The 8697-nt window shown below is 37.4% G+C and overlaps 1 pseudogene; it reads left to right on the top strand.

Annotated features, from left to right (window-relative positions):
• The first annotated feature begins 6454 nt into the window (after window positions 1-6454).
• On the top strand, window positions 6455-7966 carry LOC114474506 (alpha-(1,3)-fucosyltransferase 4-like; annotated as a pseudogene).
• Window positions 7967-8697: the final 731 nt, after the last annotated feature.

Raw genomic sequence — 8697 nt, 5'->3', positions numbered from 1 at the left:
AAACTAACCTGACAAACAAGTTTATCAACTGTGGCAGGAAATTAGGAAACTTCAGTCAACATAAATAATAGAGCTATGTGGTTAGAAACATACCATTACAAAAATGTTGCAACCCTAATACATTGTGGAGGAAAACAAAAGTGTCTCTGTGTGAATCCACTCCCTTACCCCGCTCTTCATTTTTAGAAACTTTTGCACACGTTCTTAAGGAGCTGGAAAGTTCATCCCAGGCCTTCTTTAAATGAACATATTTAAAATATTCATCAGTGTATTTACACTTCACTTTAAGCACAGTTACACATGGAACTGTGTAACTGAACAAAATGTCTGTAGACTTAAATTTGTTCATGTACAATTTGTGTGGAACGCAAATGTTTGCCATAATAGGGTTTCTGTGATTTTAATCACATTTGATCCAGTCTGTGGGATTCTGTTTGTATTGTTGCAGTCGTGTCTGATTTCTGTACCTAATTATTTTATCTACAGTAAATGGGCTTGATTTGGTTTGAAAGCTGTCAGTGATTACTAAAACATCTTCAATCTTTACACAGCTTAAATACATACAGTTGCCCTAGGGTTGTTCTTAATTATTACACAAGTAATAATTAAGAACAACTCTAACCAGTTTGTCAAATTTAAGACAGTTTGGAATGTTATTGTTAAAAAGAGTTATGTTCTGGTTAAGGTCGCCCGAGGTCTATGAATGTTTGAATAATAAACGCAGTACACAGAGGAGCTTATAAATTGTTGTGATTGTTAAGTACGTAAGATTAAAGCTGACAAAACCACTGAAAGCAAGTTTGTATGACTCTATATAAGTTCTGAAATCACTGTAAACACATTATGGGGATTCCTTTTATAAGATTTAAAAAGAAAGAAGATAAAATCACCCTTTGTTTTAAGCACAGGTTGGTTTTAAAGACTCTCCCTTTCACCATCCAGCTCTGCTGGAAGTTGTCTTCAGCATCTTCATGCAATTATGTGTGTCGACACCATCATAGAGTTTCAACAGATTGCCTGGTTTGGTTTGATCATCTGGTTCTGGTTTAATTACAATAAGTTTGTGTCAGAGAGAGACATGAATGGCACATTAACTCAACGCACCGCCAGCTCCTGTTTCCCTGCTGATTGGTCCAAAACCTTGGTTTCCTCAAGCTGTTTATCACTGCAGATTAACTCTGAGGCCTCACTTTTACAGACTTTCTTCCATATATATTTGCTACTGATGATGATGCAGAAATGCATTTAAAAAATGGTAGATTAAGAAAGAAAGCAAATGTGCTTTTGAGGTCGTATGGTAGAGCCCTGACATAGAATTAATACTTTATACTGTCAAAAGATACATTTCCTGCAGGCATGAGGGCTGCAGCTGTTAATGGTTTGTCACGGCAAGTTTACGATTGTCCTCATTTGGAAACATGATTTGTGCTCTGGTTGAATGATGAAGTCCAGTCAAAGCATTGTGATTTTTATAAAAAAAACGATTTAATATCAACTAAATGAAAAGGAGTACAAAAAAGGTCTTCCATCCTGTAGGAAGGGCAAGTGGCCAGCAATTAACGGAAAGTTCTCTGAGCACCCACTTTTACAGATAGGAAGAGCCCACCCTAAGATGAGAGGAAAGGAGGTGGTGAAGGGAGGAAGGAGTGGAAAATCACTGTTACAGAGTTCTGCTTATCAGAGTTTTTGGTATGAGACCTTGAGCAGAGACTGTTTGTTGCTGGCACTGTGAATACAGCACAATCTGTCTGTACTGCAGGTTATCTAATCTAACATGACTCAGCAAAGGAGCAACGTCTCTGTTCAAAAGTACAATGATATAATGCAGTCATTGTGTATAAAACACATGACAAATTGTACACATGAACACACATTCGATGATATTATGATTAATATAATAATTGCCATAAACAGGTTCAACAGCTGTTCAGCAACTGTCATTGATCAGCATTAATGGTTTCAGAGCAGCCAGACCAAGTCTTTATCCTATTCCTGTATCATGTTAATCAGTGAATTCATACTCCCTTCTATAGGCTTTCACATACAGTATAGATGCACTGAATACCTTGTTTTTGTTCTGGGTCTAAAGCTTTAGCAATGTTTGCTATATCTTTTCAATGGACCATTCATGCATCAAATTCCAAAGAGGTTTTAACTGTATGATCTCTATTGTCTAAGAGGACTCTTAAACAGCTGAGCCGTGCACATTAGAGACAAGATGGTGACTTCTGTTGTGACTTAAAAGCACACACAATGTTCAAAAAGATCCCTCCAAGAGAGGGTTTTCACCTACGTCACATTCTGGGCACTAACCTGGATGCGCGGCCATATTGGAGGTAAACACTGCGATGGCTAAATGTCCTAAACCAAAGAAAAGCTACTCAAAATGTGTTATAGGTGCAAAGTCATACAGGGAAGGACTTGGTCTGCAGGAAAGGGCACAATATTTGAAAATGTTACAGTTTATTGATGGTTGTAGATCCAAACAAATTGGCTGCCTCGTCTTGGATCAATGACGACATGGAGAGTCTTCCATCTATTATGTATCCTGATATCGTCAACTAACTGGTTTTAACCCTGACCCAATCTGGGTCATCCTTTTGATAAAGGACAGACCTTTTACCTGGAATACAATGAGAAATACAGCACTTCTTTGCTCTACATTTTAAGAACTGTGTTGCTACTGTAGCTATCGTGGCTATCAACAATTCACTTACCTGACAAGAAATGGGCCAAACAAATTTGGATGTTGTCCAGATTTTTGCCCCGTAGATCCTGGTTTAGCTTCGCTAACCACAAGAAAATCAAGCTCACAAGTAGGGTAAGACTTGGGCCTAAACACTTATTTAAGGTGGTCAGGTCTGCTACCAGGCACTGAATGTCTCAGAGGGTTTTAATACAGGGCAATTTAACGTGGTCGTGATGTCGACAATAACAGCAGCCAAAATTATCTCTTATCAGAAGCCATTTTTAAAATCTTTAAGACAAGAAACTGCGGTAATAACATGTTGTGAAAATAAGTATTTTCATTTGATCTGATTTAGGCTACAACAATGGATGTAAGTAAGGTAGAAAGTGCAAAGTAGTAGAGTTATTTCTACCTTTAATCATATGAAACAAGTAGTTCAGATAGTGCTATATTTAACTTGATTTAAAAAGTACAGTTTCTAAAGCTTTTTTTAAAAGTAGTCAACATTTTTTGCAAAAATAATCTCCAGATAACTCTGCACAGAATTATCTCACGTTTCACAGATAAAAAAAAGATAGTACAGTCGAAACAAGTAACAGAATTGAAAGTGTAATAGGCGTGCCTGGTTAAAACCTCGGTTGGCTTTGTTATTTTACTGTTTAGCAGGTAATGTCTTTTAGATTAAAGGTCATTGATTTGTCCTATTTTCACAGAATTTATCACTCAAAGCAAAGTGGTTCTCAACCTTTTTTTGGATCATGACCCCAATTTGATATCAAGACATTTTTTTTTCTAGAATTAGTTTTAGATCGAGTTTGTTTTACTGTATAACAAATACAGAGTTGTGCCAGTTCAGATATTTTTGCATTTTATTATTAACATTATTATTATTAACTAGATTTATATTTGACAAAGTGAACGTATAGAATACAGTAGTTGTGTGTTTTAATTTGTGAAATAACAATAACTTTACAGTAATTTTTTATTTATTTTTTTAGTAATTGTTTCAGGCGACCCTACATGGGGTCCCGACCCCAATGTTGCAAAAACCTTATTTAATTATAATTTAAATGTTATTGAACATGGGAACGTCTGAAGTTTTAAGTTTATTTATTTAAAAAGGGATAATGCATATTAAAAAACATTTTTTAAAATACATTTTAATACGTAAAGATTGTAGCCTGAGCCAATTTTCTGTCTGTGTCTACTTTGTCTGATACAAGTTAGTTTAGAAGGTAAAAGATGTTTTTTTAAGTAATCAAAAATCTTAGAAGATTTGGACCCTCGGTAGGCCAGAGATGGGCAACTATGGCGTCAATTTAGTGCCAAAAACACAAGCTCATAAATACTGTAATCGTGCAGAGTTATAGATTTCTTTCGGTGCCTTTCTGCACGCTCACCGTCTCGTTCTGTGCGCTCGCGGGGATCTCTCTGCGCGCGGTCATGTTGAGTTTTGGCACTTTGGGGGCGTGCATTGCATGGACAGCACCTCCTTTCTGATTGGTCACTTGAAAAACGGTCAGAGCCAATCAGAGGTACAGTAGGGCGGGTCATCACAGTATAAAGTCCGTGGCTGTTTCCTGGGACAAAAAATAAAATGTTATCTCTCAAATTTAATTTGATATGCTGGGACCAATGTATAGAGCTAGTTTTATTTATTTATTTATTTATTTATTTATTTATTATTTATTGTTAGTTAAACTGACGTCTGGTCTACGGCTATTTTTTCTTAATCTTGGTTGGTTGCAGAAACGTAAATCATTTTTTTAAAATTAGAACTCGATTAATTCATTCTATTGATGTCTGTCATTCATTATAATTCTACTGAAGTGACTGTACTTGCAACAATGACATCAATAATTAGAACCCATGTGATAATCCTGTGGTCCTGATATGAAGGACGCATAGATAAGTGGGTTCAGGTGGACTTACTCTGGTGTAAAGGAGCACAACAGCAGATGAAGGAGAGATAATAAATAGTTCCACATTGTGACATACATTCTATATGTACATATGCAAATGGTGAATACATAGAATACATTAATAGGGTTTTAATTTAAAAACAAAATAAAGATTAATGTTTCTGCAATCAACTAAGATTAAGGGGGGGAAAAAGCCATAGACCAGACGTCAGTTTAGCTAAAAAATAAAATAAAATAAATAAATAAAACTAGATCCATACATTGGTCCCAGCATAAAATCAAATGAAATCTGAGAGATAACTTTTTTTTTTTTTTTCCTAGGAAACAGCCACGGACTTTATACTGTGATGACCCGCCCTACTGTACCTCTGATTGGCTCTGACCGTTTTTTCAAGTGACCAATCAGAAAGGAAGTGCTGTCCATGCAATGCACGCCCCCAAAGTGCCAAAACTCAACATGCACAGACCGAGACGAGAGCGTGCAGAAAGGCACCGCACGCGGGCATAAAGTGATCCAACTGTGTGCGATTAAAGTTTTTATGCTCTTGAGTTTTTGGCACGAAATTGACGGATATATAACTTTGATAATAGTGGGGGCCACAAAAATATGATCGCTTGATTGGAGAATCAGAATCAGAATCAACTTTATTGATCAAGAGTGTATGAATACACACGAGGAATTTGTCTTGGTGACCTGTGTTCTCTCAGATAGTGTAACATTAAATAATAACAATCAACTACAATAAAGAAAAATAAATAAAAAAAAGAAGAATAAACATAAATATAAATATATAAGTATAAGAGTAGTTAGACTAATATGTGCAAACTAAATAAAACAACAAGATAATAATAATAATACTAATAATAATAATAATAATAACGAAATAAAATAAAAAATACAATAATAATAATAAGATAATAGTGCAGTAGTGCATTGATGAGTAGTGCAGCTGAATATTTAAATCAAAATTTTATGTGCCATTTTGTGTATTCTTCACATTTGTTTTAGTTGACATTATGTGTGTTTCTGGTGTCATTTAGTATATTCTTCTCCTATTTTGTGTGTTTTGTTGTTATTTTGTGCATTTCTGTTCTTGTTTGTGTCTTCTATTATTTTGTGTATTTTTCAGTCATTTAGTGCAGTGGTTCTAAAACTTTTTTGGATCAAGTACCCCTTCCTCTTATTTCTGAATCCAAGTACCCATTATTATCCGACTACAACATTTTTTATTAGAAAACTATTTAAAAACAACTATGCACAATGATGGAATGAACAGCTTATAACATGCAGGAATCTCATTTGGAAAGAAACAGCATTTAGTGCAGGTTCTCAACCGTTTTTTTGGGATCGTGATCCCATTTTGATATAAAAAAAATCCTGGTGACCTCAAATATATATATATATATATATATATATATATACACTGAGTTTTAGTTTAACTAGGTTTATATTTCACAAAGTGAAAATATAGGAATACAGTTCTTTAAGACAAAAGAAAATCGGAATTCAAAAAAGTCAAAAATCTATTTAAATTTTTAGAAATTTCAAGCGATTTTCAAATTTTCAAACTCCAGGCGACCCCACATGAGGTCCCGACCCCAAGGTTGAAAAACACTGATTTAGTGCCTCCTGATTAAATATATTAATTTATTTTTTATCATTTCCGGTCATCTCACGCCTGGTTTTGGACCAAGACTGACACTTTATTTGTTAATTTTCCTGTAACTTTACCGGAAAACAGAAAAAAAAAAAAACAAAAAAAAAAACAAGGACATGTCACTGGATGGTAATCAGTGTGCCACTCCTAACCACAACCTAGTATTTGCGTCTGTAGGCGTATCTATCTGTCATTTATTAATGCAGTGAATACTGACAGGTGTGTAAATCTGAACCAGGAGTCAGTAGGTGAGGCTGTGGTGGACTGTGGAGACCTTTAGGCCTTTCATCATCACTCACTGCTCCTGGAAACAACATCCACTCAGGGATGAAACGTGGCTGTGCTCTCAATTACGTCCTCTGCGCCGTGTGCACAGCGACTGTCTTCCTGACCTTGGGAATAAGTGTTCTGTACCTGCATGTCCCCCCCAGCCCCAGGCTCTCCCCTACCACCATCCTGATCTGGGTGCATCCGTTCGGCGTTGTCGCTCCTCTCCCTGACTGCTGGAAGCAGTTCCAAATCCATGGGTGCACGATCACGGATGACAAGCACGCGTACCGACAGGCTGACGCTGTGATTATTCACCACCGGGATATTTGTAGCGGGAGAGTCCGAATGCCAACAGAACCGCGACCTCGCTCTCAGAAGTGGATATGGATGAACCACGAGTCTCCCACACATTCACCGAGACTGCAGAAGTTCGACAGGGTTTTCAACCTGACTTTGTCCTACCGGATGGACTCGGATATTTACGTCCCCTATGGTTACCTCATCCCCGTGGTTAACGGCTCTGGATCGCTGGACCAGACGACTTCTCTCCGCCGTCCATCCCGCCTTCTGGCCATGGGTCGTCAGCCACTGGTCTGCCTCCCATGCCCGTGTGTCTTTCTACAATGAACTGAAACGCTACGTAAACATCGACGTGTACGGACGCGCAGGGAAGCCGTTAAAGAAGGGCAGCAAGGCCGTGCTGGAGCTGCTCAGAGATTACATGTTCTACCTGGCCATGGAGAACTCACAGCACACGGACTACATCACGGAGAAACTCTGGAACGCAGTGCGGGCAGGAGCTATCCCCGTGGTCCTGGGTCCGTCCCGGCAGAACTATGAGCGCCTCCTGCCCCCAGAGGCCTTCATCCACGTGGATGACTTCCCCACGGTCGAGGAGCTGGCACAGTACCTAAACAAGGTGATGCAGAATCCGGATCTGATGAAGCACCACCTGAGCTGGAGGCAGAACTACAGCGTCCACCAGCTCTCGTTCTGGAACGAGATATACTGCAAAGCCTGTGAGGTGGTGAGGAGGACCAGGGGCCAGACCAGTGAGGTCCCTCACCTGAAAGATTGGTTTTGTTCCTGAAGACACCTCAGTGTGTGATGCAAATGTTAAATATTTATTGGTAATTGACTGTGGGAATCTCTATGCATTGCAAACCTGCTGCTGCTGCTTCTAAATATTTGATAAAACATAGGACTTATTTTTCAGGGTTTATAACAGGGTCACCAACCTTTCTGAAACTGTGAGCTACTTCATAGCTACTGTATAAGGGCTACCGGTGAGAAAAGCTAAAGTCAGCATAACATTTTTAAATCAAAGTTAAAGAAAACTCTTTTTCTCTACTGTGTATGATTGAGAGGGATATTTTTGGTCATGTTGTGGACATAATGTGTTTGTTGATGATTTGAATTGATTTTACTGATGATTTTAAATGTTCCTATTGATTTTAAGCTGTTGAATGTTTTCTGTTGCACTTTTTGATCATGTAAAGCACATTGAGTTGCCTCGTGTATGAAATGTGCTACAAATACATTTGCCTTACCTTTTTATTTTATTTTCCTTCTGATGTTTTACTCGTTTTAGGATTTGAACTTTACATTTTTGGTGTATTTTAAAGAGTTGTGCCACAAACAATTATTGTTGGATGAGGAAAAAAGTATGTAAAAAAAAAAAAAAAAATTCATAATGTTAATAAATAAACTGACACATGTTTTTGTGTACCTCTTGAGATATGTTTAAGTACCCCTAGGGGTACATGTACCCCAGTTTGGGAACCACAGAATTAGAGGGTATGATAAGGAAGGTCATAGCAGTAACTTAAAAAGGTTGGAAATGCTGACGTTTCAAGTACATGCAACACTTTTTTTTTCTCCTCATTATTGCAATTGTTTCATTTTCATTCATTTTTACAGAAATCCACCTTGCATTTAAAAAAATATATCTTATATATTATATTATATATAACAAACACCAGATCTGCAACACTTAAAAAATATTTGTCACAATATTTCATTGATATTAAATATTTAAAGATGTTAATTCTGGTCTTCTCCGTAATTTTTACTCTCTCCCATGTGGGCCAAATTGGATGCTTCAAAGTTCCAGATTTGGCCCCCAGACCATGAGTTTGGCACATGTGGTTTAACTGAT

The sequence above is a fragment of the Gouania willdenowi genome, chromosome 13 (assembly GCF_900634775.1).
Source record: "Gouania willdenowi chromosome 13, fGouWil2.1, whole genome shotgun sequence".
Classification (NCBI taxonomy): Eukaryota; Metazoa; Chordata; class Actinopteri; order Blenniiformes; family Gobiesocidae; genus Gouania; species Gouania willdenowi.
This window is presented reverse-complemented; position numbering and strand designations above follow the sequence as displayed.